General features: G+C 31.4%; 1 long non-coding RNA gene across 1 annotated transcript; it reads left to right on the top strand.

The window, feature by feature from the left end:
- The first annotated feature begins 2,649 nt into the window (after positions 1-2,649).
- On the top strand, positions 2,650-5,416 carry LOC107875169. Its single transcript, XR_001675772.2, has 3 exons — positions 2,650-2,806; positions 4,127-4,238; positions 5,061-5,416. It is a non-coding gene; the product is annotated as an uncharacterized LOC107875169 (long non-coding RNA).
- The last annotated feature ends 4,776 nt before the right edge of the window (positions 5,417-10,192 follow it).

Here is a 10,192-nt window from a genome sequence, read left to right as displayed (position 1 = left end):
ATCTTTCTTTTTAGCTCTAGAATATCCCTCAAATCAACACCCTAAGAACTTTTTTAAAGTTAAAAAAAAGTCATATAACTTATTATTTTGATTTGTTCCGTCTATTATTTTATTTAAAACACACTCAATTTAATTTAATTTGATGTTGTGGAATCAAAGATACATACATATTCTTGATAAGTTGCTTCATTACAATGTGAAATTCGAATTAGACGGACTCTAATGTAGATATCAATTCGCCCTGAAATTTTCTATCGAAGGAGCGTTACTAATAGAATAGCAGTATAAAGGCCTATAGAATAGCAATATAAAGGCCTTTTTTGAGACTAGGTTTTTTATTAGAAATTTTAATTTAAGAACTGTCAGGAGTTGTTGATTGTCTACCCCACGCCACCCCACCGCCAATTAATTTTGGAAAAGGGTGAATGAGTTAAGTGTTTTACCTACTAGCGTAAACGTGCTTCGTGCTTGGATTTTCTACATGGTTAAGTTTTTTATTTTGACGTCCTACTTGAGCTACTTGTATGTGTAGCCCATAAGGGTGTTATCCACTAGAGGACTATATTTCATGTGTACACATTATATGGTCGAACTGTTTGGATAGTTCTATTCATCGGTCATATGTATATGTATTTGATGTCATATATATTTACATATATGTACTTATTATAAAGTTAGACGAAATACATATACAGACCCCTCAACTATTTGAGTTTTTTTGTATAGGCACCTCAATTAAATTATGTACCTATTGAACCCTTTTCTCCTTCACAAAACGTGTCAATTGAGCCAAATCTGCTGACGTGGCAAAAATTATAAAATGTGTGTAATACACACGCCAGTGACGTGACAAAGTGTCAAATCAAATAATGACACGTGTTATTTTAACTTAAATTAATTATAAAATTTATTTTTTAATATAATTAAATTTAAATTAAAAAAACATAACACACCCCACCCCCCGCAGTCCTTCTCTTCCAACCCCCCCCCCCCCCCGGGCCCCGCGTCGATTTAGCAGAAACAAAATTTAAGTTGGCAGAGTGTGAAAATAATTACACTGATTAAATTAATTAATTGCCAATGGATAAATTCCTATGCACCATAAACTAATTTTACTACATTTTTCCCATTCGCCGCCGCCGATGAATCTTTTTTTATGTCTTCCGGCAGTGTAGATAAGTCAGTGGCTGTAGCTGAACCATCAATTTTCGGCGAATTCACCGGTGAGATAGAAATCATCGGTGGATTAGCTAACAGAGGTACTTCAACATTTGGTTTATTTACACCAACAAAATTCTTATCGAAAAATTCTTTAGGCAATAAAACCGACGACACCCCAAATATAAAAATTGTGAGATTTTAAACCCAAAAGCTTTACATTATTAATTATTGGACGAAGTTCTTAACGAAAATCTTTCGCAAATGAAATGTCACTGTTATGAGAAATTGAGTGATTAATTTTTTTTTAACGTAATCAAGTAAAAAATATATAGGAGTATGATTTTTCTAACAACTTACTAATAATATTTTACAAATTGCTTATTGTATATGAGTGTGTGTTGAATTAATATTCTTTTTCTTGGTTGTAGCCATTAATGGAGAAGAAGATGAAGATGGTGACTATTTTCTTTTTTTTTATTTATTTAATGTATTTTTTTAATTGGATGGAATTTTTTATGTTTACTTTTTTAATTAATTATGGTTTCTCACTCTCCTTTAGGAGAGTGTATTACACATGTCACGCCATGTCAGCGCCACGTCAGTAATTGGGCTCAATTGACACATTTTGTGGAAGAGCCAAGGGTCCAGTAGGTAGATGGTTTAATTGAGGTACCTATGCGGAAAAAATGAAATAATTAAGGGGCTTGTATATGTATTTAGCCTAAATGTATTTACATTAGAGTGATTGTCTATTAAGAATATAGATAAGATCTATTAAGATCTAGTTGATATCTATCAGGATTTGAAGTATTTGTCTTCTAATCAGAAACTAGGAGTATTTTTCCTATAAATAAAAGGGTTTTATTCATTGTATTCTCAATCTTATCTAAAGAAACTCTTCTCTCTCTATTTATTCTTGTTATTTTTACTTTATATTTCATAACAGTATTTACAAAAAGTTTTTTGTATTTGTATCAGCCATATTCATATTTGTATTCATAAGCAAATTTCGAAAGCCAAATACATTTACCGCCTAAAATGTAATAAAGATGCCAATACCCAAAAGCCTAGTAATTTGTCCAATTTTAATTTCATTTTTTTCCCAGAAAAAAAATAACATAAACATATATCTTAATTTATCAAACTTATACAAATCTCCACTCTTATAAAATAATTACAAAAATTTCAACTAATTACGTATCTTCACTGGATATATCGAGAGCTAATTATGTATCTTTACAAAGAAAAAAATGCATCTTCATTAGATGCATTATGTATCTCGATAGACTCAAAATAAAAAAAAATGTATCCGAGGCTAATTATGTATCTTTATAATGAAAAAATATATCTTCGTCGACAAATTCAAAATTAAGATTTTCAATAATTATATAAAATATTAAAATTTTCTATAATTAAACTCGAAACTATATGAATTTTGTTGTTTTGACAATTTTTCCGAACCAAATTTGGCCTAAAATGCCCAATCCCGCTGTCCACCAATCAATCCTTGCCAAACAAACACAACCTCACCTTCTTACTCACAAAAGAAACACACTCCATCCTAGCCATTTATTCACATTATCAAATGAGAGAAATTGTCTTGTCAAAACTCTATTGGGAAGTTTACCTTGTGTGAAATATCTTGGTATGTAATTTACAAATTACAATTTGTTTGTTGTTACTGTTAATGTAATCTAGAATAGAAATATTACAACTTGAGTCAAGATGTTTTGATTTAATATTTTGTTCCTTTTAAATAGGCCATCTATTAGTAATAACTTTCTTGTATTTAAATGCATAAATAACATCCAACTCTATTTAATTATATTAATTATACATAATTAGTCAGATGAAGTTTCATTGGTGTAGATTTTCCTTATATAAAAAGTTTTCATGTTTTAAGAAATGAAGGAATAGGGGGTGTAAGTATAACATTTTCATAATATAAGAACATATTTGCTTCTTTTTTTTTTTTAAAAAAAAATGGTCTATTCATAAATAAGTCATAGTATAGGAGCGTTTAGTGTAATTAACTCTTTAAGAATTAATGCAACTATGCAAGTATATTTTTCGTAGATGGTCTTAAGTAAATACTATGGTAGCAGCATATATAATCTACAAAATGGGTTGTCCTTCGGAATGGCTCAATTGATTTGCAGGATGGTCATCCACACAGATGACCCAGGTTCGATCCCCCTGAATGTCTTCTGAGTCGAGCTTGTTCCACGTGCTTGCCTAGTACGGTTTATATCCCCTGTGTGATTTACAGGCTATTACACAGTAGGGTTTACCCAGTGCGCACAAAGTGCTCACACGAAGGGCAGGTTCGATCCCCCTTGAATGCCTTCTGAGTCAAGTATTGTCACCTCAAGGCATGAGACAAAAGCATATTGGCTAGTGATTGTGAGGCCCCAATTCTTGACTGGAGGGAACACCAAAGGCCTCTGCCCTTCCATCCCTATCGTCACCGCAGTAGAGTTTAACCACCAAGTTCGGAATGAATTGGTGTGGTTCCTCTACGCCTAAAACACCAAAATATCTAACCATGAACAAAAAAAGACATGAGAGAAAAACATATTGGCTAGTGATTGTAAGGCCCCAATTCTTGATTGAAGGGGACACCAAAGGCCTCTGCCCTTCCATCCCTTGGATAGAGAGATGGGGAGAGGGGGCCAGAGCTTTTGATTTTTTCATGTTGTCAAAGATTTGAACAATGAAAATAGATGACGAGTGCCTGATCGAACAGGTTATGTAGAGTTTGTTCAATAGTGCTTACCTAGTGCGGTTTACATTCCCTGTATGATTTGCAGGCTATTACACAGTAGGGGTATCCTAAAATTCCAAAAGAAATCTACAAAATAGTTACAAATTTGATATTCTGAATGTAACGCACACAATTTAGGGATTCATTTTTATCCTTTTCTCACAAAATTAATATTGAAAACTAACATTATAGTTTTTGAAGAAGTTATACATGATGAAGCTTCTTCACATTTTTTTGGCTTTGCTAATCATGGCTTCAATGTCAAATACTCAACCACCTGTTGGTTCAACAACTTGTCCTGTGCCTAAAGATGGTAAGTACCTCTTCTTATAATTTTATGTAACATTTTAATAGATAAAGTTTTTACTATTTACTTTTTTTAGACGATATACATAGATTATACATTAACTATACACATATTATACATTCATCAACTATTAACTTCTTCTTTTTTCTTGAGTAAAACATCTAGTACCCCGACTATGACCAAATTTTCTACGACATACTCCAACTTTACGGGGTCTTATTACCCCCTGAACTAAATTTTAGAGCATTTTTTTCATCCATTTTTGCTGACATGGCACCTCTTGTCAACCTTTTTAGCTTACATAACACCTTAGACGTGGGCACCATTTGGTGTAAGAAAGGTTCCACGTCAGCAAAAAAAAAGGTTATAAAAATACATTAAAATAGAGTTCAGGGGGTAATTGGACCCTTGTGAAGTTGGAGTGTGCCGTAGCAACTTTGACCATAGTTCGAGAGGTACTGAATGCTTATCTTTTTTTCTTTTTAAAACCTTTTTGTGATCTTTTAGAATGTGAAGAGGCATGCAACTTCACGGAGGTCCTGTTTTCCCTGAACTAAATTTTAGCACATTTTTTCATCCTTTTTAGCTGACGTGACAACTTTTGTCAGCCTTTTTAGCTTACGTGACATCTTTGACGTGGACCCCATTTGATGTAATAAAGGTGTCATATCAGCACAAAAAGGTGACAAAAATACGCTAAAATAGAGTTCAAGAGGTAATAAGACCCCTGTGAAGTTGGAGTGTGCCGTAGCAACTTTGACCATAGTTCGAGAGGGTACTCAATGCTTATCTTTTTTCTTTTTAAAATTTTTTTTTGTGATCTTTCAGAATGTGAAGAGGCATGCAATGTGAGATGCTCACAAAAAGGTCACAAAAAGAGATGTTTGTTCTATTGCAACCATTGTTGTGGATGGTGTCAATGTGTTCCACCAGGATATGTTGGAGAAAATAAAGATTGCTGTTCTTGCTACAATGAATGGAAGAAACAAACAGGAGAACCCAAGTGTCCATGAAATTTAATTAATTTTATGTAATCAATTTTATGTTTAATTTTCTTAATTTGATTTTCTTGAGAAGGATTTTTCATGTCTTGTCAAAATGAAGAACTAATATTTCTTGATTATGTTTTTTGTTTGGTCACAAAATCAAACTCTTTGTTATAAATGTATTTACATTATAGTGAATGTCTATATAGATAAGATCTCTAGGAAACAAGATATATTTCTCGATGTTTGATGTAATAATGTTTTCTATTGTTTGATCACTCAAAAATATTTCTCTCTCGATTATCCTCTCCGGGAGCTTTCTCAATTTCACTAACGTGCCAACTATGCATGTTCCAACATGCATGAAGAAGTCCATTATTTTACTATCCAGAAAGGTAAGACCATAGCTCGAATCAGGGTGGGTCAAGGGAAAGGCTAGCTAGTAAAGCATTTGCTTTAGACGTTCAAAATTTTGAGGCCCCAAAAAATTTAATATGAATTTTATGATTTTAATTTCACTTAAAATAATATTAAAGATTGAAAAATATAAAAGGTATAAAATTAAATTAATAATAGAAAAATAGAAGAGCTATCTATTGTTTATTAAAAATATTTTAGAACTTTTTATCAAATCTTGATATTAATAAATAATGTTTTCACAATAATATTCCAGGTAATGCATTGCAAACAAATGACTAATATTTTATTAATTAAAATTAGTCCTTACTTTTATAAATAATAATATTACTATGTTCTAAGAATACTACACTAAAAAGGTAATATGTAAATCAAAAACAACTTTAAATTATTGATAATATTATTGTTATGTGCATATATATAGTTAAGGAATTTGACTTTATGTCACTAATTTTATTGAGAAGGTCTTGGCTTGAACACTTATTATTTGAGCTCTTTGCCTCAATTTAATCATTGACCAGATTTTGTTTATTCTTACCCTTTTCAGTCAAATTCTCATCGGAATTTACCATACGATTTAATGTCAAAGTAATTTCACGCTAAATTCGAATGAAGAAAGTATGAAATTCTCGTCGAAATTCACATGCAAGTATGACAATTTCATATTACATTTGAAGAAAACCGAAGAGAATTGAAAGTATACCATGTCATCGAAGTTAGCCACCGGTGAAATTAGTCGAAAAATTCAGTTACGTGATCGGAAGTGGGAGCTGAAACAACCAAAACTTCTAGAGAAAGAAACTAAATTTGTTACTGTTATTAGAGAGAGAATGGACTGAAGTACTTTTACACTTTTTATATAAAAGAGTATATATTTCTATTACCAGTTTGAGATTTAGTTGATATGTAGTAGTATTTGAAGTATCTGTCTTTTAGTTAGAAACTAAGAGTAATTTTTCCTATAAATAGATGGTTCTATTCATTGTAAATAATTCTCAAGAATCCCTTAAGAGGATCTCTCATTTCTCAAGAGAAATAAAGAAGTCTCTCTATTTATTCTTGTTCTTACTTTATATTTCATAACACGTTATATTCTCTCTATTCTTCTTCTCTATTCTTTATTATTTCATAACACGTTATCAGCATGAGACTCTGCCAAACAAGGTGAGATTATAAACCTAAAGATAATTTCAAGGTTAATAATTCCTTACGTTATCTGTCATTTGCTAATAATAATATAATTATTGTTGAATTTGAGGAAAAATAATTGGTTTGGAACCATTTATGTTTTAAATTTATTCCTCAAGAACAATATTATCAAAAGAGATGATAATATATTGGTTTTAAGTCCCATCGATTTATGCATAAGATGACTTTATATGGATAAGATATTAAGTTTGAATCTCAATGCAACATATTGATGGTATTATGATAGCTAAGGCAAAAATATATGTTTTTAATGAAAAGTCATGAAATATGTCTCGTTGAACATGCTTCATTCTCTGAAGTGAATGTGATAGCAGTGCATAATATGTCTGAAAGAAGACAAGTGATTGAATGCACGAATATACGCGTGGAGGGACAATATGATAATGACCATCAAAAGTGAGATATTTTCACACGCATATTATGTTCATAAGATATGTTAGAGAAAAATTTTCTAGATCATATATATGCCCCGATTTGCTCCTGAAATAGCAATATCATGAAAAAGATTATAAGTTGTCAGAATTTGATAGGCTTAAGGCACAATTGTATTCCGTTCTCGGGGAATGTGAAGCTTATTAATGCAAACGTGCACTTAATTGTGATGGTATCACAACTCACCTCCGAAAGAGGCCGAATAACTGAGAAGAGTTATTTTTAAATCTGCTTCTAAAGTAGTAAATCTGAAATTTATTCATGTAATTATAAATCTGAAATTTACTAAAGAAAAAAGTACATGTCATGGTAAACTTGAAGTTTACTAGAATAAAAGTTCATAAATTGATATGAACGATTGTGACATCTCGAAGATGTACATATTGAGTATTAGACATATGTTGAAGAAATAGAAAATTCTTCAAGAATTGTTTATGTCGCTTGTTCTCATGATAAGTTGGTTGGATCAACTAATAGTGGAATTGAATTCCCTCATAATCTGAAAAATATAAAAGGTGAGTATGGACCCGTTCACCAGTCATGTGATCTATTAAGATGTATCAATATAATATATTCACATGTACATTTATTGTCAACCTACAGTTTGACATTCATAAAATTGCTTGCTCAATAAAATTGAGTCAAGAGCATAATTTTCAGATTGTGTAATCAAGATAATTCATCTTGATGATAATGGTTTAGCATTGAATGCCTTTGATAAATAGCTAAACCATTGCTAATGAGAACAAAGCTTCATGTATCGATTTGAAATATTATACAAAAGTACTTGTATGCATAAATCAATAAATTATGATTAATTCTTCCTCAAAGTTGGTCCTGAATCACGAACCACACGTCATCTATCTAATAATTTTGATGTGCGGTATACAATTAATGAATATACCATAATACACAAAGATGGATTCCTCAAAGAAAATGGAGGATGTATGTTAATTTTTCTAACATAAGGGGAAGATTATAAGCAGTTATAAAATATGTTAGAAATTATCATCAGATCCTCATTCAAAAGATAATTCAAGTCAAATGCTGAAAGCATCTCATATTTAAGCTGCAGTGCTTTTATTTTATGTCTCAAAGGGACAAAGTCTATGCATGTGTGAAGCGTGATAGACCAATCAGTTCCAAAACAAATAATCCTGAAAAATGATTAGGAGCAAATAATCATAATAAGAAGGCAATGTGCTCCTGAAGAGCCTACGACATAACACTTCTTGAAACCTTATAAGAGGTTCGGGTACCTGAAAATAATAAAGTGATGAGATCTCAAAATGTTATGTCACATTGTGAACCGATACAAAATAATATATCACCAATATCTTTGATACAATATTGGCGCAATATTGTAAAAGATTACGAGGATCCGAATTCTACGTTTATGTAAGCGTGCTGACGTAGAAAAATTTATCAAGTGATCTGAAAGGATGCATTTTGGTAAGCGTAAGACATTTGATTTGCAGTCCGGACACTTTAAGATGTCACACTTGACATATTGGATATTGTCACTTGACCATAATCTATGTTAAAATCCCTAAAGGATTCAAAATGCCTGAAGCATATAAAGTTTTTGAGTAACTTGTTTATTATCCTTATAAGGGATAAATTGATGGTCTGAATATTGTTGAAACTCTTGGAGAGTTTTTAAAAGCAATAGATTATTTGCTGACATGAGAAATATACCGAATTGAATTGGTTATGAAATATCATATCTTAGTGCAATTGGTGCACGCATATATCTTGCAAATACTACAAGGCATGATTTAACCTTTTCAGTTAATTTGTTAGCAAGGTATAGTTCTGCTCCTACCAGGAGACATCAAAATGAGATAAATACATGAGTTTATTTTATTCTAAAGTTTGCAGTCCCGATCTTGTTGATTATGCTGATGTTGGGTATTTATTTAATTCACATAATTCTCGATTTCAATCATGCAATGTGTTCATATGTGGGGATACTGTCATATCTTGGAGATATATAAAGTAGTCTATCTAGCCGCTTCATTAAACCATGCTGAGATAATAGTTATTCATGAAGCAAGCTGAGAATGTGTATGGTTGAGGTCCATGATACATCTCATTCGAGAAAAATATGATTTGAAATGTGATAATGTACTCACAGTTTTATACAGAGATAATGTAACATGCATAACACATCTTAATGGAGGATTAATAAAAGGAGATAGAGCGAAACACACTTCATCAAAACTTTTTTACATACATGAGCTGCAAAAAAATGGTGATATTAACATGCAACAAATTCGTTTAAGTAACAATGTGGCTGATTTATTCACCAAGTCTCCTCCAATTACAACTTTCAAGTAGATAGCGCATAAAATCGGGATGCAAAGGTTCAAGATATTCTTATTAGAGGGAGTTAATATGCGTTGTACTCTTTTTTTCTTACGAGATTTTGTTCCACTGAGTTTTCCTTGTAAGATTTTTAATGAGGCAGCCTACATGTTTATTGTTAGAGATTTGTACTCTTTTTTCTTCACTAGATTTTTTTTTTACTGGATTTTTTTCTAGTAAGGTTTTAATGAGGCACATTATCTATCTATTAGACATTCAAGGGGGAGTATTATAAATGTATTTACATTATAGTGAATGTCTATATAGATAAGATCTATCAAGATTTTATAAGATCAATCAAGATCTAATTGATATCTATTAAAATTTGAAGTATTTGTCTTTTAGTCAGAAACTAGGAGTAATTTTTTCTATAAATAGAGAGGTTCTATTCATTGTAAATATTTCTCAAGAATCCCTTGAGAGGGTCTCTCATCCCTCAAGAGAAATAAAGAGGCCTCTCTCTTCTCTCTATTTATTCATGTTCTTACTTTATATTTCATAACACATTATATTCTCTCTATTCTTCTTTTTTTTTCTTTATTGTTTCAT

This window comes from Capsicum annuum, chromosome 6 (assembly GCF_002878395.1).
Source record: "Capsicum annuum cultivar UCD-10X-F1 chromosome 6, UCD10Xv1.1, whole genome shotgun sequence".
Lineage (NCBI taxonomy): Eukaryota > Viridiplantae > Streptophyta > Magnoliopsida > Solanales > Solanaceae > Capsicum > Capsicum annuum.
Note: the sequence above shows the minus strand (reverse complement) of the source record. Positions and strands in the feature narration are given on the sequence as shown.